At 39.3% G+C, this 10,100-nt stretch overlaps 1 long non-coding RNA gene across 1 annotated transcript in view; it reads left to right on the top strand.

The window, feature by feature from the left end:
- Positions 1-4,463: 4,463 nt before the first annotated feature.
- The window catches only part of LOC116657944, a 12,326-nt gene continuing 6,689 nt past the window's right edge, over positions 4,464-10,100 (top strand). Inside the window, exon 1 of the long non-coding RNA XR_004313123.1 lies at positions 4,464-4,768. This is a non-coding gene — a long non-coding RNA (uncharacterized LOC116657944). The remainder of the gene's footprint in view (positions 4,769-10,100) is intronic.

Here is a 10,100-nt window from a genome sequence, read left to right as displayed (position 1 = left end):
TAAACTTAGCCAATTCCGACTACGTACAAAAGTCTTTCCTCAGGGTTCCTCTTCCACAAGACTTCCACAGCTTTCTATTCTCATATTAGTGTGTCCCTTATTTTCTCTTCCATTCAGAAGTGACCGGCTTCAGGTCAAAGTCACTATTTTCATTGACGAAATATAATTCCATTCCTTATATCTTCTTTACACATTCACTTTACATTCCTAGGATACTGAGATCTTTCCCTTAATAATAGAGACTATTTCAGGGTGGCACCAACTATTTATTAATATTTCTAAACACCTTTAGTTTCTCTGTAAGAGGAAGTTAAATGTTAAGTAATTCATATTTCAATCTTATTTTATCTCAAAATGGCATAGTTATTTAATCAACTCCTCTCATTTAACTTTATTTAGCACAACTCTAGAATTTAAAGATACCAAATATTTAGAGATTAACTTAAGCATACATTTTAAAAATATATTTTAAAGAATTTACCCAAAGCTCTCTCCTCATTTGCATTTAATTTACTTAAAGTTTTATCACACCACATTACTATTATTTTTTTTATAACAAGTCTGCAACACATATAACATGATCTTATTTGACTTTCATTAAACCTATGTACAGTAAGGGTATTGTACTTAATAATTGATGACTTTAAAGGTGTCTATATTAATTAGGACATACTTAAACTAAACTTAATACCAAGTATTATCTTAATATTGAATATTTCCCAGTTCACCTGACGCTGAAGGTCAATTTGGTCAGTTTTTATTTTAAAAATAGTTAATTTGTAAGCTCTTATTTTTTACGTCAATTAAGCAGAGCTCTTTGACATTGAATTTTTTTTTTTTTTTTTTATCCGTAGATATACCTCATATCTATAATGTGTACACAGGCTTATATATAGACAAAAGCTAAAGATTTCAAAGATTCACTTTAATACTTACCTATGAGGTAGGTATAATAATAGTTGGAGTAAGCTGAATTTGCTTGCTCAAATCACTAAGGCTTACTATTTTTGAAAAAGGCATTTAAGATTTCTTGACAAAGTCTGAAGGACCCGTCAGAGTTCTGAGTTCTAAAATGCCAAAAATTTCTTTGGCCTTAAGTTTTATCTCGTTGAGCTAATTAGGCTCAGCCCTAGGTCACTGTTTGCTGTATTAACATTTCTGATCTGGAAGACAAAGACAGACACTTCCAGTTCCCCAGAGAACTGCTCTGTCACCCAGGCCCAATTGTATCTCCTTAATTTGCTTTTTTGTATCAGTGACAAGAACGGTAAACAAAGAATTCCATGTTTTAAAACTTTAAGGTTTACGTTATCAAATCTTCCAAAGCTTGAGTTATAAGAAAGCTCTCTTTTCCTTGAGTTATAAGTTGAACCCAGGGTAAACCTCTTATTATGTTTTTTTATTAGCCACTGAATATTAGTTTTTAGTTTTACATTATATTTGGGGCTCATGTAACTCTATTGGTTTCCATTAGTTTATTCAGTTACTATTTTCTGAGAGACAGATATGTGCCCAGCCTTCTAATACCAAGAAGGGAAGCGTTTATCCATTGAAACTTCTGTATCCCACAATGTAATTAAGCAAAAGTTTTATATAAAGCCCATTTAAATATACCAATTTTACAAAATTTTATCTCAATTTTATTAACTCATATATTTAATTTTAGTATTTATTAGGTTTAATCAATAATTTTAACTTCTAGAAGGAGTGCCAGAAGCCTTTATCCTTTTCTTTTCTTTTCTTTTCTTTTTTTTTTTTTTTTCCTTGTGTGTGTGTAATGTATCTAATTTTATAGAAAAGTCTCTGGGATCGCCATGTTTAAATAAAGCGGACTTGTTTGAACTTTAATGTTGAGGGGGCAGTAGTTGAACTCTTTGGTCTTTTTTTTTTTTTTTTTTTGTATTTTAACTTTACATAGTGTAGAATCAAAAACTTGTATTTAAATCCAAAATTGTTCATTTTATATATCTCATTCAAAATAACCATTTAAAAATATTTGCACATTTGGGATAAACCCATTATCTTTTTTTTTTTTTCATTAAGAAAAAATCTTTTGACATTTTTACATTCCTTTTTCCAGTTACTCAACCTAATTAACATTAATTACTCTACGTTTTTATTAGCATCTCTAAAACCATTGATGGGAAAGGAAAAACACAAATGTAGCTTTTCAAACCAGTTTTTCTTTTTTTAACTAAGTTCTTAGGTTAACAATTAGATATGTTTTTCTACCTTTAAACTTGATTTAATAGGTACCGATAATACAGCTGTTTATAATGAGAGCTCTTTCAAATTTCACCAATTTAAGTTTTTCCAAATTAAAGGATCCATCATATGGCAATCATAATATATATATAGTGATTTTAAACGAATAAGATGAAGAGGCTTTTCACATGAGAGTGGGGGTGTTGCCTAAATAAAATTCAAAAGTTTACTCTCCAAAAGGTAAAGGCATTTGTGGTCCAGCCTGATGCAACAAAGCTTAAGATGGCAAAATATCTGAAAATTGGTACTATAAAAGGATTGTTGAGAATCCCAATTTATTTGCGTTGCCACCATATGTACACAATACTTGTACCTTTTGCATGGCAGAGTCCAAGTTTTCCTTTAAAAAAAAGGAAACACATCTATACATACATACACAAACATAGAATACCCAGAGAAAGATAAAACGTTTACATTTCAAGGACATAGGAAGAGAAATACAAGTTCCCCGTAAAGGGGTTTTGGTTTTTATAAGTTCAGAATTCCAAAAAATGTTTTTATCAGGCCTGGTTAGTTACTTTCAGAGTGAGAGTTTTTTTTTTTTTTTTTTTTTTAATACCCAAATAATGTTGGAAATTTTGTACGTATATAAACCTGGCTGTGGTATTAGTTGGAGGCTGGCAATCTGTCATTTCTTTTTCTTTTCTTTTCTTTTCTTTCCTTTTTTTTTTTTTTTTTGAAAGTTCTATTACCCATTCTAAGTTCGGGTTGTCAGAATAAAATTGCTAGTAAGTTTTCCCGCAGGGACAACTCTATAGCATGAAGTCTTTGCCTCTACCACGCATGCAAGTTTCTCAGTCACCCGAGAAAGCTGTTACCAACTAGGGAGGGGGCCCATTTTTGGAGTTGAAAGGTTCCTCCTAAGAGTTTTACTTTTATTCCGAAAAATTCAATGGAGGTAACCAAATTGAGGAAACCATCAGACTAGCCTCTTACGTAACCACTCAGTCGTGAACCCAGTGTTTTTCAACTTGGACCCACTCGGAACGTCTCCATTGGGTGAGTATTTTCCTGGTATCTTTCCACCAGCCCCACCTCTGACGTCTCCTCAAGGTGGGTATTTCCCTGTTATCTTTCAACCAGGCCCCACTCAGTATGTCTCCACTGGGTGGGTAACTCATCCCCATATCTTTCAACTGGAGACTCAGGTACCTGGATACACCGCCAAATAAAACTCAGGATCATCAACCAATATGGGAGATCCGAGAACTAGGAGAGACTCAACCAAATTCATCTGGAATCCCCAAGGAGGCGGGTGGGCACAAAGGACCACTGCTGGTAACAAGGCTCCGGTTACTCGGAGAGTTCAGGTGGAGAGAAGTCTGCTCTGGGTCCCTTCATGGTGTCCAAAACTGTTGAGTGAAATATATGTGCAGCCTAAAAGTTAAGAGTTATGTTTTATTTGGCGGGAGGACTCGAGCCGGGATGACAGCCTCTCAGATCGCTCTGATGGGCTGCTCGGAAGAGGTTGGGGAGGAACTAGGATATATAGGAGCTTTACAACAAAGACCAGGTAGTTGGAACAATAAAAGATTGCTTGTTATCTAAAGAAAACCAGGTATCTCAAGTTAAAGAATTTAGTGCTTTTCTATGTATGGGAGGAAGCAATCATTTGGACTCACTGAATTCATTCTTTGGACAAGCACCTAGCTACCTAGAGCAAGTATCCTGTCTTTTCTTATTGTGAGTCCGCTCAGAGGGCACCATTGTGAGTGGCTGTAGAGGCTGGGCTGCAGGACTGTCCTACCTGGGGGAAGGCGGCAACCTCTGATGACTTGGTTTCAGCATTCTTTGTTTACTGACATGGTTGCAGTGTTTTCATTCACATTGTAGTATTTTCATTCACAAACTGAATATGGATATTCTGGAAACTTTGAAAGCAACCGAGATGGGATTACTGCAGGTAACTTATACTTTAATATGCCGTGTGCAAACATAAACACGGATGAAGCATACATTTGAATTTTGTGGTGTAGGGAAGGGGTTTCTGCCCATTACAGGAGATGGGCAGGGATGTGGCTCAACCTGTCTTTTCTGTAGCGGTTTCTGAAAGCAGTTTATGGTAATTAACCCACATTGACAAACACTGGCACACATTGCATTCAAGAGCTGGCCTGTGCAAACTTGTGTATTGGACAGGTGGATTGGAGAGAGACATAGCCCAGGCCAAGGTCTCAGATTCACTTTTAAGTCGCCATTTCCTCACCACAGGGCCTTGGACTAGAGTGTAACCTCCCTTAACCTGTTGGTGAATCTGTGAAATGGGCATGATAATATTCATTTCTTCCTGGGTCTGTTGTAAGTTATAAACAGTACTATAACACACATGAAGCACTTAACACACTTGCACTTAGCAGTGTTCACTGTGTCCGCCCACCCCGCTTGGCGTGTGTCAGAGCCGTAAAAGCAGCAAGTGTCTATTGAGGATGCACTGGTAGCCCCTTGAATAGGTTGTGAATTTGGTGATTTCCTTTAATCCTTGTAACTCTATGTGCCATGGGCAGTTATTTTCATGGACAGATGAGGAATCTCAGGGTAAAGAAGACTGTGTAATTTGCTCAAAGTCAGACCATAATTTTGGGTGCAGGGGCCTCGGTTCAGCATGGGCCTCTGGGCTTTCTGCCCTCTCCATTCAGCACCAGAGCCAGAAGTGGGGTCGCCTTTCTCAAAGCCCAGAATATCCAGTAGGCAGCAAGACACACCTGGACCTGTGCTGCTTAAGCAAAAACTCCGGAGGGGAGGCAGGTACTAAAGGGATAAACATAAAAACAGACGACTGCAAACTTTGATCAGCTCTGAGAAGGAAAGGAACAGGCCTCGCCATGCAGAGCTGGGAGCTTTCCCTTCGGGGCTGTTCTGGGGGAGTTCATCTCAGCTAAACAAGCTCTGCTGCTGCACTAAGACAGGAAGGCAGGGCGCGTGTGACCAGGTAGACTGGGCCTCGTTGTTCATACTCATTCCCCATTAAGCGGCAGCTATCATGGGCACTTACATTGTAAACAGATGACGGCCATAATCATCACGCACATTGCTCAGTAGTTTTATTGGTCTCACATTTCAGATGACGTAATAGAAGCTGGGAAGATTGTTGCATGCCAGTGATTACCATGGAAATACCCCCACTTGTCTTTCAACCTAGACTGGTGTGGCTGTCATTTCCCAGCCCTGTGAATGGCATCGTGTAGCTTCTTCCAAGAGGCCCAAATGACTGACATTGATTTTCTTAGTTCGTAGGAAATGGTATGTGACAATAAGAGAAAAAGGTAGTAAGAAATTGTTTGGAAAACTAGAAGAAAATCCAATACTTCCTCAGCTGGGAAAGCGTACCCAGTGTCATTCATTCCACTCACTGCCTGGCATCTCCTCCCTGCCGATTATGTGTTCAGAAGCTGCTCTGAACCTTTGAAGCACATTTTGGCTCATAACAGTGTTGACTAATACCTGTGACACCTCTGTCCCTGGTTAAATCTCCCTTCAAAGCCATTTAAATTTTATGCAGGCCCCTCCGCTCAGATGTAAGAATAGCCTCTTTAAAATTCTTGATGCAGCTCCTTAATGAAGATCTTGCGACGGAAACCTAGCCAAAACTGGGAGGTATGCAGACAGTGACTGCAACCTCAGCACTTTTTGAAGTTCAGAATCAGAGAGGTGGGAGACACAGGAAAAGCTTTTTAAGGTAGAAAGGGGAAAGTGAAAGGACGCAGGCTGTGTGAGACTGAAACATCTCGGTCCCAGCCAGCAAAGCAACTGCGTTCAGGATGGTGTGTGGGGAGTGCAGAATTCTCACAAAGAAAGAAGTGGTGGGATGGGAGGGAGGACAGTTAGGTTCTTGACTGGGGAAGGAAACAGTGGGCTGAAAATTTCCTGGTTGAACAAGAGGACTGTGACATGATGTGCTTGTATTTTGGAGTGAAGGGTTTTGTGCGGACAGGCCTAGGGAGAACGCTGTTTGGCTGGGGAGTCAGCACATCAGAGAAACACTGCGAACCGGGGCGACCCCAGGGCTCCTGCTGCGGGGGGGCTGCCCGCCATTTTGTGCCCTGGAGGTTGTTTCTGACCCTTATATGTGGCCTCAGAGCTCCCTTCACAACCCAGTCCCTGTTGATACAAGAAAACAGATGTGGGGCATGAGAAGGGCTGTGTCCCAGGCTATGTTTGAGCCCCTGGGATGTGCCCCACCAGATGTGGGTCCTTGGCTTCGTGCAGGAAAGATTCAAGCTCAAGCCACTGTTGAGTAAAGTTAGATTTATTCAGAGAGATACGTTGAAAGGCAAGAGAAATGCCACGAGGTGTGGGGGTTGGATGCTCAGATTAAAAGTAGATGCACACCCCACAGACAGAGCGTGGGCCTTCTCCGAAGAGGGAGAGAGAGGGGTGACCTCTAGGCGGCACTGTGTTGCTGGTTATCACGGGCTTGGTGGTTTCATATGCTAATAAGTAGAAGGACCAGCCTAAGGGGAAGGGGCTGGGATTCCCAGGGAGTAGGCCATTTCCCACCCTTTGACGTTTTGTGGCTAGCCTTGGGACTGCCATGGTGCCTGGGGGCGGGTTATTCACCATGTTACTAGTACAATGGGTGTATAATGAAGCTCAAGCTCTCCTAGAAGTTAAATCCCTGCATCCTGAGCCTCAAGGCCTATTGGGGTTTGAATCCTTCACCATTTTGATGTTAATTGCTGTGGCCTTCCTTGAATGGCTGTGCTCTGCCCCTTTTGGTCCTGTCTCTCTGTGATGACACGGAGAGAGCAAAGGCCGGGCCCTGCCTGTGCTCCTGTATTTAACATGGGGTGAGGTGGGGTGGGCTGAGGATGACTCTGAGTGGTGAGAAGGATGTTTCAGATTCTCGCACGTGGGACATGGGGACCTGCCAGCAGCCATCGCAGATTTATCACACGGCCATTAGTCGCTTGTGTCCCTCATCTTTTAATATTTTTCTTTTTTCTTTTTAGGTATTTTATCTAAATTTAATATCAGGTATTTTTAGGAAAGAAATTTCTCTTATTCTTTTCTTTGGGGTTCTTTTGGGGGGGTAGGTAATTAGCTGTATTTATCTGTTAGTGGAGGCCCTGGGGCTTGTACCCAGGACCCCGTGCACGCTAAGCCCACGCTCTACCACTGAGCTCTACCACCCGCCCCATCATATTTTTCTTTTCGCTTTAGCTGCCAAGAATCTTACAGCTGAATTTCTAGTCGGCCTTTAACACTTGTCCTGATTTCATGGCCTCCAGTTTTATGACTTTACTTCCCCCTGGTTTCATTTAAGTATTGAATCTCCATTTTCTCTTCACTCTCACTTTTGTCTTTTTGTTGTTATGGTAGTTAAGCTGTGTTTAAAAAATTGTTTAATTTCTCTTTTAGCAGGAGGCTGAAAGTAAATAAATATGTAAACAAACTTATCACACTTAAATGATTTTATACATTCTAAGCTGTTTCGTACTTACTTAAAAATGGAATTGAATATTAAGTGATAACATTTTTAAATTATTTTTTAATTTTTTCTAAAGTTATAGCTGATTTACAATGTGATATAAGTTCCAGGTGTACAATAGATGCTCCATTTATAGTTATTGTAAAACATTGGCTGTATTCCCTGTGTTGTAAGACACATCCCTCTAGCGTGTTTACGTTACATGTAGCAGTTTGTATAAGAAAGTTGTGTAACGCAGAATATGGGGCGTGGCTGTGTCTGACCGAGGTTCACAGTCACCCTGCCTGTCAGAGCCCAGTCCCTCACTCCTGTCTGCATGGGAGCGAGTGGAGACAGCTCCCATCAGCGCTGGCACCACCCTCTGAGTGGCAGTGACAGCAGTGACTGTCTGTGGCCGTGCAAATGTTTTTCCAGGAGATTTACATGCATTTCTTCATTTAATAGCTAAAGCCCTCCTGTGAGGAATCGATTTTATGTTTTTAATGAATAATACAATTTATGTTTATTTTGATAGACTTCAAACTTATGGAAAATTTACAGGAGTAGTACAATGAACACTCAGATACACTTCACCTAACAGGGCAGTATTTGTCCTTTTGTGTCTGGCTTATTTTAGCATACTGTTTAAAAGGTTCATCCATGTTGTAGCCTGAAACACTAATTTATTCTTTTGGTTTAATAATATCTTTTTTCTTTTTTTTTTTTGTTTTTTTTTTTTGTTTGTTTTTGGTTTATTTAAAAATAGTTTCATTGAAGTCTAGTCAGTTTATAATATTGCGACAGTTTCTTGTTTACAGCACGACACTTCAGTTATATAGGAACATACATGTATTCATTTTCATATTCTTTTTCAACATAAGATACTATAAGACAATAAATATATTTCCCTGTAGTATACAGTATAAACTTGCTGTTTATTCTATACATAGTCAGTATCTGCAAATCTTGAAATCCCAATTTATCCCTTCCCACACCCTGTCTACTCTGATAACCATAGATTGCTTTCTATGTCTCTGTGCCTCTTTCTGTTCTGTAGATAAGTTTGTCTTGTTTTGTTTTGTTTTGTTGTTTTGTTTTTGATTCCACATATGAGTGATCTCATATGGTATTTTCCTTTCTCTTTCTGGCTTACATCTCTTAGAATGACATTCTCCAGATCCATTCATGTTGCTGCAAATGGCATTATTTTATTATTTTTTATGGCTGAGTATTTGTCTGTGGTATAAATATACTACAACATCTTTATCCAGTCATCTGTCAGTGGACATTTAGGTTGTTTCCAAGTCTTGGCTATTGAAAACAGTGCTGCTGTGAACAATGAGGTGAAGGCGTCTTTTTGAAATAGGGTTCCTTCTTGATGTATGCCCCGGAGTGGGATTGCTGGGTCATATGGGAAATCAATTTTTTGTCTTTTGGGGAATCTTCATACTGTTTTCCACAATGGCTCCACAAAACTGCATCCCCAGCACAGTGTAAGAGAGTACCATTTTCTCCACAGCCTCTCCAGCATTTAGTTTGTGAACTGTGAATGATGGCTATTCTGACTGGTGTGAGGTGATACTTGATTGTAGTTTTGATTGTATTTCTGATAATGATATTGAGCATTTTTTCATGTGCCTATTGGCCATTTCTAGGTGTTCATTGGAGAAATGTTTGTTTAGGTCTTCTGTCCATTTTTGGATTGAATTGTTTGTTTTTCTTTTTATCAAGTGTAATAGCTGTTTATATATTCTGGGATTAAGCCCTTGTCAGTCTCATTTATTGCAAATATTTCTCCCATTCCATAAGTTGTCTTTTGTTTTGCTTATTGTTTGCTTTGCTGTGCAAAATCTTGTAAGTTTAATTAGATCCCACTTGATATTTTTGCTGTATTTCTATTGCTTGGGTAGACTGCTCTGGGAGAACATTGCTGAGATGTATGTCAGATGTTTGCCTATGATTTCTTCTAAGAGGTTTATAGTGTCTTGTCTACATGTTGAAGTCTTTAAGCCATTTTGAATTTATTTTGTGTATGCTGTGAGGGAAGTAGTCTAACTTCATGATTTACATGCAGCTGTCCAGTTTTCCCTACACCATTTGCTGAAGAGGCTGTCTTACTCCATTGTATGTTCTCACCTCCTTTGTCAAAGATTCAATGACCAAAAGTTTGTGGACTATTTTTGATAATATTGTTTAGCCATTCATTGATGGATGGATATTCTTTGTAACTTCTGGCTACTCTGAATGATACTGCTATGATATTGATGTGCAAGTTTTTGTGAGAAGATATTTTCATTCTGTTGACTGTACAGTTGGCCCACCATATCTGTAGTTTCCACTTCATGGCTGATTGTAAAGGGACTTGAAATCCTTGGATTTGGTATCCAGGGGGGGTTTCCTGAAACAACCCCCTGAGGATACTGAGGGA

This window comes from Camelus ferus, chromosome 19 (genome assembly GCF_009834535.1).
Source record: "Camelus ferus isolate YT-003-E chromosome 19, BCGSAC_Cfer_1.0, whole genome shotgun sequence".
NCBI classification, from domain to species: domain Eukaryota; kingdom Metazoa; phylum Chordata; class Mammalia; order Artiodactyla; family Camelidae; genus Camelus; species Camelus ferus.
The sequence above is the reverse complement of the archived record's forward strand: the minus strand, read 5'-3'. Positions and strand labels throughout refer to the sequence as shown.